The following is an 18,806-nucleotide window of genomic DNA, read 5'->3' as shown; positions in this document are numbered from 1 at the left end:
GAAAAAAACAAACCAAACTATCAAAAGCAAACAAAGTTGCCCCCAAAGATCATGGGGGATCAATGATAACTAGAGCCGCAACTTCCATCTTCTACTTGGCCTTTGCTATGGCAAGCTTCTTTTTCCACTCATGCTTCAACTACGACTTAGATTTTACTGGAACACAATCAGATGTCAAACTTTTCGATCCACCAATGGAAGTGTCCTTCCCACTTATACAAGCTAGCTTCCTCACATCCATAAAAGCCATATCCTAATTATCCATCAAACCCAAAGCACATTGAAAACTAGATACACACCTAGATTACAACGGGTTTTAGGCAACTATTACACCAAAGTTTCTACCCTAACTTACATTGGAAACTCGATTCACCTAGATTTTAATGGTTCCAGGAAACCTATACAATTCTCAATGATAATTTAAATATTTACAAATAATTTGTCCACACTTGGACACAAATAAACAATTAAGCATAAATTATACAAGGTAATAATAATTAAATAAATAAATAAATTGATGACCTTAGAGAAATTCAGAATAGGCTTGAAAATCTTTTTCTCATCTTGCCTTGTGACTTTTCAGTTGATGTGTAATAATACTTTGTGAGTCTCGGATTGCTTGGATTCTAGCTTGAGAGTGTTTGGAATCATTTGGATCCTTTGGATATGCAATATGTGCAAAAACTAATAAAAAAATGAGTTTGGGGGAGGGGATATTTATAGGCGTTTGGGGCACTATTTCAAATGGTCATTTTTCTAACCGTTAGGTCGAGGGTCGACCTTCCAAAGGGGAAGGGTCGACTTTTGCTTGAATTTGCAACGACAAAAAATTTGATCATTGGGCTGAGAGTCGACCTTTGCTTCATGGAGGGTCGACCTTTACTTGAAAAGTCGACTTTCATAAGCTCAAGGGTTGGCTTTTGCATTGTAATGAAGGGTCGACCTTTGAAAATTAAAAGGTCGGCTTTTGCACTATAGCGAATAGTCGACCTTGTGAAATCAAAGGGCTGGCTTCGCACTTTAGCAAATAGTAAATCACTGTAGCAATAATTAAAAAATTATGTTATGCATTGTAAAATTACTTGAAAATTAATTTTTATGGAAAATAAATTTTTTGGTAATACATATACTATGAAAAAAATATTTTATAAATTAATCAAAAATAATTTGATACTATAATTAATATATTTTAAAAAAATACTTTTTTTGTTAATCACTAAAAAAACTATAATTTGTTTATTGAAAATATTTTTTGCTTAGCCCATCTTGCGAGGGAGGGCTCAACGACAGAAATGGTGCCTAAATTCCCTTCATGATCTGCACCCTTCTAAATCTCAAATCACGACAAAGCCAGAGATTCCTCTCGCCATTGGCAATGATTTCGATGTGCGCCGGTGAGTCTATGACTTCCATTGACCTCTCTACAACCAACTCTTCTTAACGCCGACCGCTTATTGTTGTGGAAGGCTTTGTTTGTTGGAGGATCAGCGAGCCATCCCCTACCAAAAAACCCTCCAACACTATGTCCGCCCATCTCTTCGATCTTATTTCTGATGATGGAGCAAGTTAACGAACTCCTTCTTCTATAGCCAAACATTTGGGATCTTCAAAAACCAGGTTGAGAGAAAGCATGGCCTCATCCCTAGCTTCCTTGGAGATGTCCTCGCTCTCCTTTGACAAATCCGACCTTATAGAACCCTCCTCATCACACTCCTCAATGGCCCTCTCCTCTAAATCTGTAAATCCAGTAGACAAAGAATAGACCCCCACACATGAGCTTGGATTGTCCCCGTTAACACTGTTGTTAAAATTGCGAGTTGACTCGTGCGATTTTATGATTTTACGAGTCAGAAGATATACTTCAAGTTAATTCACTTGTAGGATCAGTTTTGTAGCAGAATCACAGCAATTCATGTTTTAAGATAGTAAAATTGATAAACTCGAATTGAGTTTGCTTATTGGCCCAATTTCCAGATTAGAGACGAAAAGATTCCCATCTTTAACAAATCCTATATATATATATATAACTAACCTTGTTGCTCTTCTTGGTAAGCTTTCTCCCCTTTTGAAAACCCTATTAGGTCGTTAACCCCTACAAGCGACATTACCCTCACTGCGAGCTTGCGACGTGGTTGATCGGCATTCTCCCCTACAATTGCATTCCCCCTTGCTGCGTCATGGTTTATCGGTGCTGGTTGTGCTTGTTGCGTCTGATTGTTGTCACTGCTCTGTTTCCTCTTTGGTCGTTTACCTTCAATGTTTAAATAATCAAAGCCTCACATGCTTTGCTAAGTCCAAACCCAATTGTTGTGTGTCAGTGACATGTATGTGTTGTGTTGAGCTATGTGTTGCGACAGATAATATATTTATTTTGGTGGGTGATATTAGGTCCAAATTACATTTGAATTTATTGTTAAAAGTTGGGTTAAACTTATTATTTTGAGTATTTTTTTTGTGTTATCGGTATAAACATCTTTTATATCATATTTTTTAAGCTAATTTGTCAAATTGTTATTGTCTCTTACGATATTATACAATTCATAGTATAAAGACTAGGCCATTCGATTCACAATATAGATCTCAATTTGACAACTATGTTACCCACATTGAATATTGGAGGAAGAGCTTTGATATTTGATTGGGAGAGGTACACACTAAGAGAAAGTTGCTATATATAATTTTTGTCATTTGTTTTTTCCCTTTTGGCTAGTTGGTATGATTTATTTATTATGCAACAATAATGTTTCTTAGTTCCTCAATTATGTAGAAGTTACTAAAGACATGTATTATAGAATAAATACCACTTAAACATATATTTAATCAAGTATTATGTTGTTATAAACATATATTTACATAAATAAAATAGTATTTTTAATTATCTATAAAATCTTATAATTTTATGATCCCACTTAAAATCTTGATTTTAACAACCTTGCTCGTCAACATGCCCCCATCTCCTCATCACCCGAACATGATCAAGACCCAGACACCATGTCTACGTCCCTAAGCTGACTGCCCGACCCTTTATCCTATAGTTTTCGAAGCCTCGAATCTTCGTGGTGTAAAACCTCACTACTAATGCTAGCACCTATAAAACCCCTATCTAACACCAAGGCCCTAGCACAATAGTGGATGGAATGGATGAGATGTCATTTTTCAGGGGAGATATTTGGAATGGGATTATCTAGAACATAGGTAATCCCAAACTCCCTGGTCTCCCACAACAAAGCCTCTCCCAATTGATGAGAATCTTCCAACTTTGACTAATGCACATCCACCTTGAGATCCTTGGTCGACTTACCACTGTCTTCATCATCAAATCCAACTGTAATCGGAGGCACAAATCCACCATAGGAAATCGCTTCATTGGGTCGAAGTTGCACTCAATCTGACCGATTTGACCATGAATCCACTCTTGAAACTCGCTACCCGTTTCTTTTTTTGTCACCAACAGGACGCCCAAATCCCACTAGCTGAGATTTGAAGCATCCATTATGCTTTGAGATGGCATTCCCAGTCCGACCAGGGGGTGCTTGGCTGTGATCTCGTGTTCTCACTAGCGACGGCCACCTGAAAGGCACTAAAGTCGCAAGGTTCTTAGAGTTTGCCACAAAGCAGCTGCTTTTTTTTTTTTCTTTTTGGATTACGCCCCATTACTAGCGTCCTCAACCATACTGCCCCTAGAACTACACTGAGGAGGTAAATCAAGGGATGTGCCCAAGTGATCAGGGTGGTGGGCCTAAGCACTACTAATATCATTCCTAAGGTCCTCCCCCAGAAGGAAGCATCCTGCTTCCCCCAGGAATCAAACCCACATTAGGAACCTCCAGACAAGTTTTTCAGCCTACCCCTTTACCACTTGGTTATGCCCCTGGGGGCAGCAGCTGCTTATTTTTCTCTACCTAGAGAGAGAACTGACTTATGTTCCCCCTATTAAGAGTTAATAGAAGGCCTTGATGAAAATTCCTAAAAGTTCAACATGGAAGAAGCAAAATGGTCGATAGTTTGCTTGAAACTGTCGACATATTAGGAAAAATATCTAAAGCGGTTGATAGTTTACTAAAACGGTCAACAATTTTTTGGAGCAACTTTCTGCTCACATGCTAGTCTTCTGTTGCTTTCAACGATAAAGCAATAAATGCTATGTCGAATCTTCTCCTTCAAAAAATAGAGAGATTGAGAGAGAAAAGAAGATTAGAGCAGAAGAAAGGAAGAAATGTTCTCCCTTCTAGCTGCAAGCTTCGATCGTGAGATGGCAATCAATGTTGATCACGTGAGAGGCTTCTCTTGGCTTTAGCTTCTTATGTAGTTCTTATTCTTCTTTTTGCTCCTTGTTCTTCTTCTACTCTTCTTTTATTTCATCATTTTCCTCCTCTTTGATCCCACGACCATGAGATGGTCACTATCTGGGTTGAGAACCCAAGCCCAGCCTTGCATCACCTTCGTATGGACTCGTCTAGCGCAAGGGTCTTGGGAAGGGTTTCAATGGCTGCTTAGGCTTGAACAGACTTGGTCCCCTACGCTTGTAGGGGCAGCTTGATTAGTCAAGTTGTAGATCTGAAATAGCAGATGGCAGATTGGGAATAGCTCGTGAAGAGTTCATGGGTGCTTGGAGGATGGGCCAAAAAGTTCAACAGAAGGTGCAATTGGCAACAACATCACTGGAAGAGGTAACTGTTATTGCTTTCATTTTGTTTAATGTTTTTATTGTATGCATATGGCTGTATTCATCCATGTCTAGTAAGAATTGATCTAATTCTACTACATTTATTTTGATTTTTGAAAAAGTTTTTGTTGTTGCCAAAATACAACAATCTATTTTTAATTGCGGATAGACGCAAGAGTCTTAAGAGTCGTGTCTTTACTGATGAGAATCTTGACAAACAATTGGATCTGGTAAAGGTCCAGATCTGGTAATCTGATAGAGCTGATGATCTGGTGGCCTAAAATGATCTGGGGGCCCAAAATGATCTGGTGGCTTAAAATGATCTAGTGGCCTAAAATGACCGAGTGGCCTTGGTGATGAATGGCCTTGGTGACCGAGTGGCCTTGGTGACGAGTGGCCTTGATGACGAGTGGCCTGAAGATGACGAGTGGCCTTGGTGACCGAGTGACCTTAGTGACGAGTGGCCTTGGTGACCGAGTGGCCTTGGTGACGAGTGGCCTTGGTGACGAGTGGCCTTGATGACGAGTGACCTTGATGACGAGTGGCCTGAAGATGGCGACTGGCCTTGGTGACCGAGTGGCCTTGGTGACCGAGTGGCCTACAAAACGAGAGCACCGTTAGGATGCGGGTGGGGGTCCCCGCGCAAACCCTCCGATGCTTGAGTCAGATCTCGAGAGAAAATGAGAAAATTATACTTTAATTACTCAAAATTGCGTACCTTAAAATGAAGGTGGGGTCTCATATTTATAGTGGAGGAGAGAGGGAGGCCTCGCGGTATTTTTGGCGAGATACTGGTGGCCCAATCCAGGAATTTTGGGGGCCATTTAGCTGGCGAGACGGGGGTCATTTGGCTGATCGTCAATCCTGAAGGGTCATTTGGCATGGCCGAGTGACCCCCACTGGGTTGGGTCGAGCTGGGGGGAGGGGCCACTCGGTATGACCGAGTGACCCCCACCACTCTGTCATGCCGAGTGGGGGGAAACCACTCGGCATAACCGAGTGGGGGGGGGGGGGGCTTAGCCACTCAGCTATGCCGAGTGGTCTTAGCCACTCAGTTGAGCCGAGTGGTGCTGCCCACTCGGTTGTGCCGAGTGGTGCTGCCACCCGGCCGAGTGGGTCTTCCTTGGCTCCCCGACTCTGTTCTATCTCACTGATATTGGGGCCCACACTTGACCATATATCCATTTCGCTTTCCCGGGTACATCAATTGCTCCCTACTTTTTTAGTTGAAGGGTCGGTAAAAGAGCATACGATCCCGGGAAATATTGGCGTAGCTTTTGTCGCATTTTGCTTATCTTTCGGAAGATCATTTTTGCGCATTTGCTCTTCATTTTCTGTATTCATCTCACAACTTTCGGCTTTTTTGCCTTTTGAGCCCCTATAAATAAGGCTTCAACTCTTCATTTAATTTTCACAAGGATCAGTCGTGGTGTCTTTAAAACTCAAATTCTCTCAGGTCTCAGCGCGTTTTCAGGGACACGTCTTCATTTTCACCATCGGGCGAGTGCTCACCCACCCGGTCATGACCGAGTGGCCATGTCATACGATTGGGGGCCACTCGGTCATGACTGAGTGGCCCTATTTTAGGTCGAGGCCACTCGGTCTTAACCGAGTGACCCCCCACTCGGTCATAACCGAGTGGTCCTGGTCCCCCGATGCCATTAAATGCCTTCAAATGCTTTACTTAGCCTTCGGTTGCTCTTCCTTTGCTTTGTATTGATATTCTTTGCCTTCTCGTGCAGGTATTTTGCTTGCTGTGATCGTCCGTCTTTCCAAACGTAACAAGGTAACGACTTTGATTCTTTTTAATATGTCGAGGAGAAGACTGGCATCACCCCCCCGGTCCCGCGTACATTCCTGCCACTTCGAGCTCTCGGCTTCGATACGGGGCTTTTGAGCAGGTTTACGATGCCACCCCTTTTGGATTTATGGTGAGGTACCCTCGCCTCGATGAGTCGGACCCTTCCCAAGTAGACGAAGGCTCCCTTGGCATTCACTTTGCTTCATTTGAGGTGGGACTTCGCTTTCCTCTTCCGCCCTTTGCAATGGCGTGGTTGAGTCACTACAAGATCTTTCCTGCTCAACTTCATCCTAATGATTGGGCCCAGATGGTCGGTTTCTCCGTCCTTTGCCATCAGAGGGATGTAGTCCCTTCCTTGATGCTTTTCAGTTGCTTCTACCTATTATGAAGAGCTAGCAAAGACCGCGCTCTTTATACACTCCAGAAGGTGTCAGGTTTCGAGTTGTTCAGCGCTCTTCCTAACAAGATCAATCGGTTTGAAGAGCGATGGGTGATGATAGAATCTCCGCCTCGTTGGGATGCTCCTCTATGCTGGAACTATCAGGATGCTAGCCAAGGATTTCCCCCATGCAAGAAAGTTCGGGGCATATATCGTTGTTTAGTTGGAATGTTAACGGGGCGAGGTCCTATCGAGTTGATGAGCCTCTTGACTTTGGAAAATTTCAGAATCACAGGTTGGGGGGTTGTGACGCCAACTGTTCCTCCTCAGTATTCTTCACTATCCAATCAAGAAATGGAAGGAGTCGGGGAGGAGGAGATGGAAGTGCCTGAATCATCTTCCTATCCTTCTTTCAATCCTCAGGAGGAAAACACTCTTGGGGGTAGAATATCTTTCGCCATTGCTTTTCTTTTTCCATTATTACATTATTTTTTCACATTAAATGCTTTGTATTGATTTTTGCAGAAATGGCTGGATTGGGTAGGCTGATGGAGTTGCGTAGACGCCACCGTGAGGAGGAGGCACGTGTTGTGACAGCGACTGGGGTTTCTACACATGGAGCTGAGGGATCTACAAGCTCTCGCCCTCCTCGGTCGTGTAGACCTGCTGACGTTTCTCCCACTGGGGTGGAAAGGCGGCGGCGTCCAAGAAACGACCACTCTAGTGCTGAAACTCCTTCTCATACGGAAAGTCCATCATCAATTCCTCTCTCTCATGAAGAGGCTGTCGATATCCCATCTCTTGCTCCCAATTCTCGAGGAGGGAAAAGTTCGTCTTCTCGGTTTGTTGGTGACATGGCGCGGGTGGAAGAAGAATGTTGCCAAACTGTAATTCCTAATAGGAAGGATCGTCGCCGTCTTGATGGCGAGAAATCATTGAGGCCACCTCCTATACTTCCCATTCCAAGCGATGTGAGACATACCATGATTCTTGGAGATGGTACGAAACTTAGTGGTTGGGACTTTGAAGTTTCTCCAGGGGTATTAGAGACAGACTCTGTTACTGAACCAGAGATTGGTGCTCGTCTAATTTATTCCACCATTCTCCCTCGAGAGGAGCGACGATTTATTGGTGGTAACTATGCCCAGACTAGGGATGAAGCAGAGCAGCTCCTGGTGCAAGGGATCCAAGGAATCGTTGCTTCCAATGCTAGGGACAGGGCCTATCGTGAGCAAGTGGAGGTCCAAATGTCAGATTGGAGGAAACGCCAATTTTCCTGGAATGAAGAGCATCAAAAGTTAAAGGGTTGTGCTCGTCGAGCGGAGCTCGGGAAGAAGAATGCAGAGGCAGAGATTGGGCGTATGCATGATCGGCTGTCCGAGGTTTCTGTTGGTACCTCGGGCCTTCAAGGGGAAATTCAAGATTTACGCTCTAAGCTAAAAGCTGAAGAGCACAAGAATGTTGGGTTGATGGCACAACATGAAGCACTTTTGCAGGAACACTCTTTATGCCTGTCAGAGCTGAAAATAAGTCGTAAGGATGCTCGGGCTATTCGAGCTGAAGCAGTGTAGGAATATCGTCTTTCGACCGATTGTCAAAATAGGAAGGAAAAATATGCTTCCGACTTTTTGAAATATGGATTTTATCTGGCCCGTGCCCATCTAGAATCTCAGAGTCCGGGGAAGACTTTTCTTGAACTTTTCCTTACTCCTGAGGTTGAGGAGTCTCATCAAGTAGATTGGCGTCAGTATGAGCCGAATGAGCCTATGAGTCATTCTTCTTACTTGGACTCTTACTTAGTGGATGATTTGGAAAATTTGACCGGCCCCTGAAATCCGTTTCCTTTCAATTGTGGTGAAGAAGAAATGGCGGTCGATCCCGGAGCCATTGAAGAAGATCCTAGCGTAGTTGCTGAAGATATACCTCATACAGCCGAGGTTGAAGAAGGGGAACTTCTCACAGTGCCACCCGAGATTCTTATTGTGTCGTTTGGGTCTACTAAGCGTTCCTCTCGCAAGTCTCGCTCCCGCGTGTAGACCCTCGTTGTAGTTTGCTTTTCACTGTTGCTCTCTCTCTTTTTTTTTTTTTGAAGAGAGCTATTGCTTTATCAATGAATATTTTCTCCTTTGCCATACCCAACGCGTTCTGCTCTTTATTGCTTGATTTATTCTTTTATTGCTAACTTTAGTGATATGAGGCCAAGACTTTTCTTTCATTATTGAGTCATGCACGATATGGCGAGCTTGATCGAATTTTACCATGTTGCCGGGCTATAGGCGGGGCAACAGGCTCGATTGTGTTTTACTCCGTTGCCGGACTATAGGCAGGGCAACGGGGTTGATCTCATTTTACCTCGTTGCCGGGCCATAAGCGGGACAACGGGCTTGATTGTAGTTTACCTCGTTGTCGGGTCATAGGCGGGGCAACGAGTTAGATTGTACTTTACCTCGTTGCCGGGCCATAGGCGGGACAACGGGCTCGATTGTAGTTTACCTCGTTGTCGGGCCATAGGCAGGGCAACGGGTTAGATCGTACTTTACCTCGTTGTCGGGCCATAGGCGGGGCAACAGGCTCAATCGTAGTTTACCTCATTGCCGGGTCATAGGCGGGGCAAGGGGTTAGATAGTACTTTACCTCGTTGCCGGGCCATAGGCGGGGCAACGGGCTCGATTGTAGTTTACCTCGTTGCCGGGTCATAGGCGGGGCAACGAGTTAGATCGTACTTTACCTCGTTGCCGGGCCATAGGCGGGGCAACGGGCTTGATCGTAGTTTACCTCGTTGCCAGGCCATAGACGGGGCAACGGGTTAGATCGTGTGTGAGTTCCCTTTTCGTAGATGTAAACAAAATGACAACCATATGCATACAAGCATTTTTACGTGGTTTGGCTAAATGTGCCTACGTCCACGGCCCCATTTAAGACTTATGTTATTGCAGATATTTCCTCAGGTACATTGTTCGTATACAACTTCAGATAATTCAAATTCGATGTTTTCCCCATGGTGTCTCTTGAAAGAGTCTGTAAAATGCAAGTGTTGGGATCAATCAGCTTTAGAATGCGGTACAGCCCTTTTCAATTTGCTCATAACTTTCCATCATCCCTTAGCGCGTTGGTTACAATAGATCTTCAAAGTACTAGATCTCCTTCTTTCATGGGTTTATTCTTTACCAGAGAATTGAAATAACTGGCTACTCTTCTTTGATATGCAGCTATCTTCATGGCAGTGTTATCCCTTTGCTCTTTAATTAGATCCAAATTTTCTCGCAACGCTTCAGAATTCCTCGCGCTGTCCTCTTCCTTATATGCCATCAGTCTTGGGGATTTAATTGAAATTTCAATGGGATTTAAAGCCTCTGTCCCATATACCAGATTGAACGGAGTTTCTCCAGTAGCGACCCGACTAGTTGTTCGATAAGCCCATAAAATGGTGGGTAGCTCGTCGGCCCATGTGCCTCTGGTTCCTTCAAGTCGGGTTTTTAGGCCATGTAATATGGTTCGGTTACTGACGTCAGCTTGTCTATTAGTTTGGGGGTACGCCACTAAAGCGAATCTTAGTTGAATCCCTAGGTCGTCACAAAATTTTCTAAAGGAGTCACAGTCAAATTGTTTCCCATGATCCGTAACGATGATTCTTGGTATCCCAAACCGGCACATAATGACTTTCCATACCATTGCCTCCACTTTTCGTGCTGTAATGGTAGCCAATGCCTCCGCTTCAATCCATTTGGTGAAATAGTCAGTAGCCACTATTAAAAATTTTCTTTGCCCGGGTGCTTGAGGAAAAGGTCCCAGAATCTCCAAACCCCACTGAGCAAACGGTATAGGCTGGAACGCAGGTTGCAGCTGAGATATCGGGGCAGATTGGACTGGACCGTGTCGTTGACATTTGTCACATGATTTGACTTTCTTTAACGCGTCTGACCTTAATGTGGGCCAAAAGAAACCAACTCTCAAAATTTTGGTTGCTAGGGCTCTTGCTCCCAAGTGTTCTCCACATATTCCACTATGAGCTTCTGCCAGGGTATATTCGGCCTCTTGAGGGCCTAAACACTTGAGAAGGGGTCTAGTGTAAGCTCGTTTATATAATAACCCGTCTATGATGGTGAATCTTGAAGCCCGCATCTTAAGTTTTCTTGCTTCTTGTGGATCATTTGGTAATTCATTGCTACTGAGATAACAATAGAAAGGCAATCTCCAATCCACTCCTGCCTCCACACATGATACCTCTTTTTCTTCGATGCTCGGCTGATGAAGCATTTCAAAAAATATTGCTCTTCCTGTTGTCTCTAGTGGATGCTAGTTTAGATAAAGCATCAGCATGTCCATTAAGCGATTTGTTTATTTGTGTTAACTGAAAACTCTGAAATGTCTGTGCTAGGTCTTTTACTTTGCACAAGTATTGGGCCATTATCTGCTTTCTGGTTTCATATTGTCCTTGAAACTGTTGCACAATCAACTGAGAATCACTATGAGCAATTAATCGTGCTACTTCCAATTTTCTTGCTATCCTCATTCCAGCGATTAATGCTTCATATTCAGTTACGTTGTTGGTACTTGGAAAAGAAAATCGAAGAGAATACTCTAACGTTTCTCCTTCAGGGGATACGAGTACTATCCCAACGCCACTTCCCTGTGAACCAGATGCTCCATCAACAAACAATAACCATTATGCCTGCTCATTTTCAGTTACCTTACCGGAGTGTGTGCATTCCACAATAAAGTCAGCCAATGCCTGTCCTTTTATAGCTTGTCAAGGTTGATACTGGATATCATATTCATTTAACTCAATGGACCATTTGGTAAGGCGACCGAAACATTCGGGCTTTTGCAAATTACTTTGTAAGGGCTGATCTGTAAGTACGACAATCGAATGAGCCTGAAAGTATGGCCTCAACTTTCTGGATGCATTTAATAGTGCTAATGCCATTTTTTCTGCCACGGGATAACGTGTCTCGGGGCCTTGTAATACCTTGCTGACATAATATATTGGTTGATCCATCTGTCCATCTTTCTTGATTAATACCGCACTTATAGCTTCATCACTTATCCCCAAGTATAAGTACAATGTTTCTCCAGTTTTTGGTCGTGCTAATAGGGGGACTTCTTTCAAATACTCTTTTAACGCTTCAAATGACTTCTAGCATTGTTCCGTCCACTCAAACTCTTTTCCTGCTCTTAATGTTCACAAGAAGGGTAGCTCTCTTTCAGCTGACTTGGAGAGAAAAAGTCCGAGAGCTGCCATTCGACCTGTCAATCGCTGAACTTCCTTAGTTGATGCTGGTGGTTCCATGTTCAGTATTGCTTGAATTTTCTCAGGGTTTGCCTCGATTCCTCTTTGTGTGATCATGTATCCCAAGAATTTTTCAGACTTCACCCCAAATGCACACTTTGCTGGATTTAACCGCATCTTGTACTATCTAAAGACTCCCAACACCTGTGCTAGTTTTTCTACATGGGATTCGTCCTCTTGACTTTTCACGATCATGTCGTCAACATATGCTTCAATTGTGTTGCCCAGCAATTTTTTAAAGACTTTATTCACCATGCGCTGATAAGTGGCTCCGGCGTTCTTGAGTCCAAAAGGCATGACTTGGTAGCAATATGTCCCTTTTTCAGTGATGAATGACGTCTTCTCCTGGTCTGGTGGGTACATCATTATTTGGTGGTACCCTGAGAAAGCATCCAGAAAGCTCAGAAACTGGTATCCAGACGTTTCGTCCACAAGACGGTCGATCCGTGGTAGCAGGTATGAGTCTTTGGGGCATGCCTTATTGAGATTGGTGAAATCCACACAGACATGCCATTTTTCATTAGGTTTTGGGACCATAACAACATTGGCCAACCACTCTGGATATAATACCTCTCGAATGAAGCCCGCTTTTAACAATTTATCAACTTCATCTTCTAATGCGTGTAGCCTATCAGGGGCAATGTTTCGCTTCTTTTGTCGGACCAGCTTGAATTGGGGGTCCATATTCAAGTGGTGACATATTACTTCTGGACTGATTCCTGGTATATCTTTTGGTTTCCAAGCAAATACGTCTGAATTTTCTTGCAGGCATTTTGCAATTTCTTCTTTCGTATGTTCCGGAAGCTGGGACCCCACATATGCTACTTTCTCGGAATCTGATTCATTCAGATGTACTGCTTCCAATTCCTCAACAAGTTAAGGTTTACATGCAGCTCCTTCTTCCAAGGATTTATGTATGGCTTTCTCAGCTATGGATAAGGTTTCTTTGGTTCTTTTCCCTTTTGTAGACGACACATAGCAAGTTCGGGCTTTCTTCTGATCTCCTCGAACTTGTCCTACTCCGGCAGGTGTGGAGAATTTCATCAATAGATAGCATGAGGATACTACTCCCCTTAGATCATTGAGTAACGGGCGTCCCAAGATCATATTGTATGCCGCCGAGGAAGTTTTAACCACCATAAAAGTTGCTTGTCGAGTCACGAGTTGGGGGTCCACACCTAATGTGATAGGTAGTTGAATAGATCCTGTCATTGGAACCGCTTCTCCAGTGAAGATATATAGAGGTGAGGATACTTTCTTCAATCGGTCATGAGATAAATGCATTTGTTCAAAACAGTTCCAATAGATCAGGTTGACAAAACTGCCACTATCTACCAAAATTCTACTGATGGGGTGTTTGGCTACAACTGCTGAGATAACCATGGGATCATCATGTGGGAGTATTATATCACCTCGATCGGTTGGGGCGAAGGTGATTGGCTCTTCATCGTCTCTTACCTCCATTACTAAGTTAACTTGGTAGGCTTGACAGGCGTATGCCTTTCGGGAGGCTGATGTGTCCCCCCTAGGGTTTCCCCACCTGAAATAACGTGAATGGCCTACTGAGTTGGCTCATTGTCTACATGAGTATCCTGCCGACGATCTCTTCCTCTCTTTTGTTGCCTCGAGTTTGCCCTTTCATGCCCATCATGTCTATCTCCCCTTTGCTGGGGTTCCCTGTTTTCTTCTTCCTCGTTTTTCACGTATCTTTGCAAGTGCCCCTCACGAATGAGCAACTCAATCTGATTCTTCAATTCTCTACAGTGATCAGTGGAATGTCCCCTGGTTCAATGGTATCTGCAATACTCTTCCTGATTTTTTCCCATAGGTCGGTCAACTCTGCGGGGTAGTTTAAGGAGTCCTTCTCCCTCTACTGCAGCTAATATAGTTGATCGGGGTTGTAAAAGCCGAGTATAATGATTAAAATGAGGTTTAGGTACATCAGGTCTTCTAATCCTTTCCTGTCGTCGAATAGACTCTTCTTCCCCTTCACGTTCCTTTCTCTTCCTTTCTTTATCTTCATTTCCCGCCACATTCCTCATAATTTCAGTGTGGAGGATATACCGGTTTGCTCTGACAAATAAATCGGCCAGGGACGTTGGAGGGTCTAAAGAAAGTGATTCTTGGAGAGAGGCGAGACGTGTCCCTTGGAGCATAGCAGACACTGCCACTTGAGCTGGCAAGTCTGGGACTTCAAGAGTGGCATTGCGAAATCTATCCACAAATTGACGTAAGAATTCCTTATTCCCTTGTCATATGCTGAGCAAATATGTGGCATCCTTTTTTCTTCGACTGTTAATTACAAAAGCCTTGATGAATTCTGTCCTAAGCTGCCCAAATGATGAAATAGAGGCTTCCGAGAGGCTATTAAACCACGTTCGAGCATGTCCTGATAGTGTTAAGGAAAATGCTCGGCACATTATGTCGTCATCCCATCCATGCAATATCATCAGTGACTCATAATTTTGAACATGATCATATGGGTCATCTTTTCCTGAGTAGAGGGTGATTTGTGGCATTTTGAATTTTCAAGGCAACGGTCTCTCTAATATATCTACAATAAAATGACATTTTCTACGTTGGTGCTCTTCTGTTGCAGGGATCAAGTTTTTCCGCTCAAGCACCTCTTCTACTACTCTTTTCATGTCATCATGTATGCTAGCTGCTGTCTGATTGTCATGTCTTGTCAGTGTACTGGCCACTGTTTCATGATACCTCTGCCTTTGAGGGCTTCTGGTTCTGTTTTCCATTCTTGGGTTTCCATTTCTTCGGGGCATGGAATGAGGGTTCCTTCTTGGTGGTGGCGATTTGGGCCTATCCTCCCGTCGAGGCCTAGATCGAGAATGAGAATCGGGAGTAACTTCTTGGTAGGAATCAGCTCCCACCTTGGGCTGAGGCATAAACTTTTTCAGAGTATCAGGCAACGTCCCTCCAGGCATCATACTTTGGAGTACTCCAGCCATATCTCGAAGTGCTTGCATGCCTTCCACGTGTTGTTGTCTCAATGCTTCGTACTCTTCCCACAGGACTGTACGTGGTGGCTGTCGTGAGGTCCCTGCTTGATCAGTAGGGAGTGATCCTGAGCCGATGTTAGGTGGAGGTGGGATTGGTTGATTCCCCATCTGCTGGTTTGGAGAAATGTAGCGATCACCCCCTTATGTTCGAGCATTATGAGGGGGAGGAGGAGCTCCTTGTTGTTGAGCGTTTCGTGGTGGCGGGTGTGTTTCAATGCCTTGAGAGAGAGTTCGTCGGTGTCCACGGGTATTTGCCATTCTTAAGTTGACTTTTCGTCTTGCGTTTCTCATAGACGGCGCCAATTGTTGTTGCCAAAATACAACAATCTATTTTTAATTGCGGATAGACGCAAGAGTCTTGGGAGTCGTGTCTTTGTTGATGAGAATCTTGACAAACAATTGGATCTGGTAAAGGTCTAGATCTGGTAATCTGATAGAGCTGATGATCTGGTGGCCCAAAATGATCTGGTGGCCTAAAATGACCGAGTGGCCTTGGTGACGAGTGGCCTTGATGACGAGTGGCCTGAAGATGACGAGTGGCCTTGATGACCGAGTGGCCTACAAAACGAGAACACCGTTAGGACGTAGGTGGGGGTCCCCGCGCAAACCCTCTGATGCTTGAGTCAGATCTCGAGAGAAAATGAGAAAATTATACTTTAATTACTCAAAATTACGTACCTTGAAATGAAGGTGGGATCTCATATTTATAGTGGAGGACAGAGGGAGGCCTCGCGGTATTTTTGGCGAGATTCTCATGGCCCAATCTAGGAATTTCGGGGCCCATTTAGCTGGCGAGACGGGGGTCATTCGATTGATCGTCAATCCTGAAGAGTCACTCGGCATGGCCGAGTGACCCCCACTCGGTTGGGCCGAGCTGGGGGAAGGGGCCACTCGGTATGACCGAGTGACCCCCACCACTCAGTCATGCCGAGTGGACCCCCACTCGGTTGCGCCGAGTGGGGGGAAACCACTCGGCATAATCGAGTGGGAGGGGCTTAGCCACTCGGTTGAGTCGAGTGGTGCTGCCCACTCGGTTGTGCCGAGTGGTGCTGCCACCTGGCCCAACTGAGTGGGTCTTCTTTGGCTCCTCGACTCTGTTCTATCTTACTGATATTGGGGCCCACACTTGACCATATATCCATTTCGCTTTTCCGGGTACATCAATTTTGAAAACTAGTTTTCATTCTTGCTTATACTGCTAAGTGTTAGCGTGTTCTTTCAATCGTGTCTTCTCGATGTTCATCATAAATTATAGTACATAACTATATTTTTAGATTTATATATATTATTCTATTAAAAATTAAAAATTTTAGAGAAATCTTAAACAAGAAAGTTTAAAACAACCTTCCCATGAATAGAAATGAAAGCTGGAGATGGAAAACAAAAGGTAATAAATTAATAATAACAAAAATTATATGCAAAAGCATGTAAATTATTAGGGGCATTCTTTGTTCCCCTTTTAATAAGGATCAAGAAATATTGTGTATAATTATATTTATTTAATTGCACAAGAAAATGATTCTATTTTATTTATATTATATATATATATTTTAATTCACTTAAAGCGTCTGAGTTTCGCTTGATTAATCCTTAAGAGTGGGTGACCTTCCCTCTTGATGCATCTCCTGGATAAATTCAGATACGAATACAGTTTATACATACTTAGAGCTGGACATTCGACGCAATCTATGCAGGACTTACCTTCCAGCCTTATTGTTACATTCCAGCTGAATGTTGCTTTTCAATAATAATAATATCTTCTAAGTCGCTATACTGATTCGAACCCCAATACTCTATATAAAATTTTAAGTGTTTTACCATTGTATCATACTCGTGAGAGCTATTTATATTGTGTATTAATAAACATATAAAAGAAGTGTGAAAAACTCTTAGTGACCACCATATTTATATGCGTCACCATATTAATATTTAAAATAATTAACTAAAATTATAATTATTAGTAAATTTGTCAGATGCAAAAAGTGTGGCTAAATTATTAACACATGGACCAAAAAGTATAACAACCAAACTTTTTCTGGTAAACACATTAAAGCGTTATTAAAAATAATTACACTTAGATAAAAAAAACAATTATGCTTAAACAAAAGTCGTATTGTCCCAAATATTAATTCTTAAAAATATATAACAAACATAAAAAATATTTATCCAATAGAGTTGACGCCAAGGGCAAATTGAAGAGTTCAAACACTAAACTATTTGAGCTAGGAAAAAGGCCAGGGGATTGGGGTAGCCGCTTGGGTGACCACGTGACGCGACCATGCGCGCAGGGGAGGGGTTCCCCCACCTCATTGCTGCCCGTCGGGCGCCACCCCCGAGTTATCCCCCACTCGAAGGGTGCCGGGATGGGCCTGGCTTCCTTCTTCTAACCCCTTAGCTGATTTTACCCCGATCCACACTGTAGATTTATTTTGACAGGCGGAACAATTTTTTATCCTGAAATGAAAACAACACAAGTTCTCCATTCCAACAACTCAAAATAGAAAGGAAATTTCTGGCATTATTTTCTAACTAGCCCTTAATATTTGTCTTAGTTCTTTTTCTTGATGTAGGTTCTATTGCAATGGACAGTTAGGTTGCCTGGAAATAGAAATGGAAAATGGATAAAAAAAATATAAATTTTTTTTATAAATATAATTTTTAATATAAAATTTATAAAAATAATTATTTAATTAAATATAAACATAAATTTTATCATTCAAGAAAATATAAATACTAATTACTTCTGTCTTAAATGTGGTCGCTAGAATAGAAGAGACAGAAGCAAACGTAATTGCTTTCATCTTTAACATGGTAATGAAACCGTTTTCAATATTCTTTTAATATTGTGAAATAGTTCTAAAATATTTTTAAAATTATGAAAATAGTTCAAAAATATATATATTTTTACATTTTTTAGCATTTTGAGATAAAAAAATATTTTAAAAACATTGAAATAATGCTATTTCAGTATTTTCATGCATCAAAGCTGGACAGTGAGGTTAACAGAAATTAGTATTTCTTCGTTTGTTAGTAGGCTGAGCTAACAATGAACTCAAAGCCCTTTCACTAATCACTGCATCAGCGACAATTACGAAACTGGCCATTTCTAAAGTTTTAAGTGAAGAACTGATTTAAAAAATATAATATAATATAAATTAAAATTATTATTTTAGAGAAGAAATAAATGTAAAACACAAAATTATTTTTACAAACAATTTTCAAACACATTATTGTTAAAATGGTAAAAATTTAACATTAAATAATTCAATCAAAATCTATTTTAGTAATTGTATTTTTGTGTAATTTTATTGTAATATTGTTTATAATGGATATAGAAACTTAGTAGCTTATCTAAACAAATTATAAACAAATAGAGTTGTAGATGAACGTGCAGCTCAATAAGGGTTAGTTCACGTTTAACTTGTTTTATAAATGATCTAACCTAGAGCACTAATTTAGAGCTCAACGCATAAATATATCGAACTTGAGCAAGACAAAATTTAACTTGATTTGGCTTGTAAACAAGTTCATGAATAGTTTAGCGAATATACTTGAAAATAAACTCAAAAATAAATATTTTTATTACTATTTTAATATTTTATTATTTATACTTGTGTTTATGATAAAGATATTTATTTTTTATTTGAACAATGTTT

Source organism: Diospyros lotus, chromosome 6 (genome assembly GCF_014633365.1).
Source record: "Diospyros lotus cultivar Yz01 chromosome 6, ASM1463336v1, whole genome shotgun sequence".
Lineage (NCBI taxonomy): Eukaryota > Viridiplantae > Streptophyta > Magnoliopsida > Ericales > Ebenaceae > Diospyros > Diospyros lotus.
The sequence above is the reverse complement of the archived record's forward strand: the minus strand, read 5'-3'. Positions refer to the sequence as shown.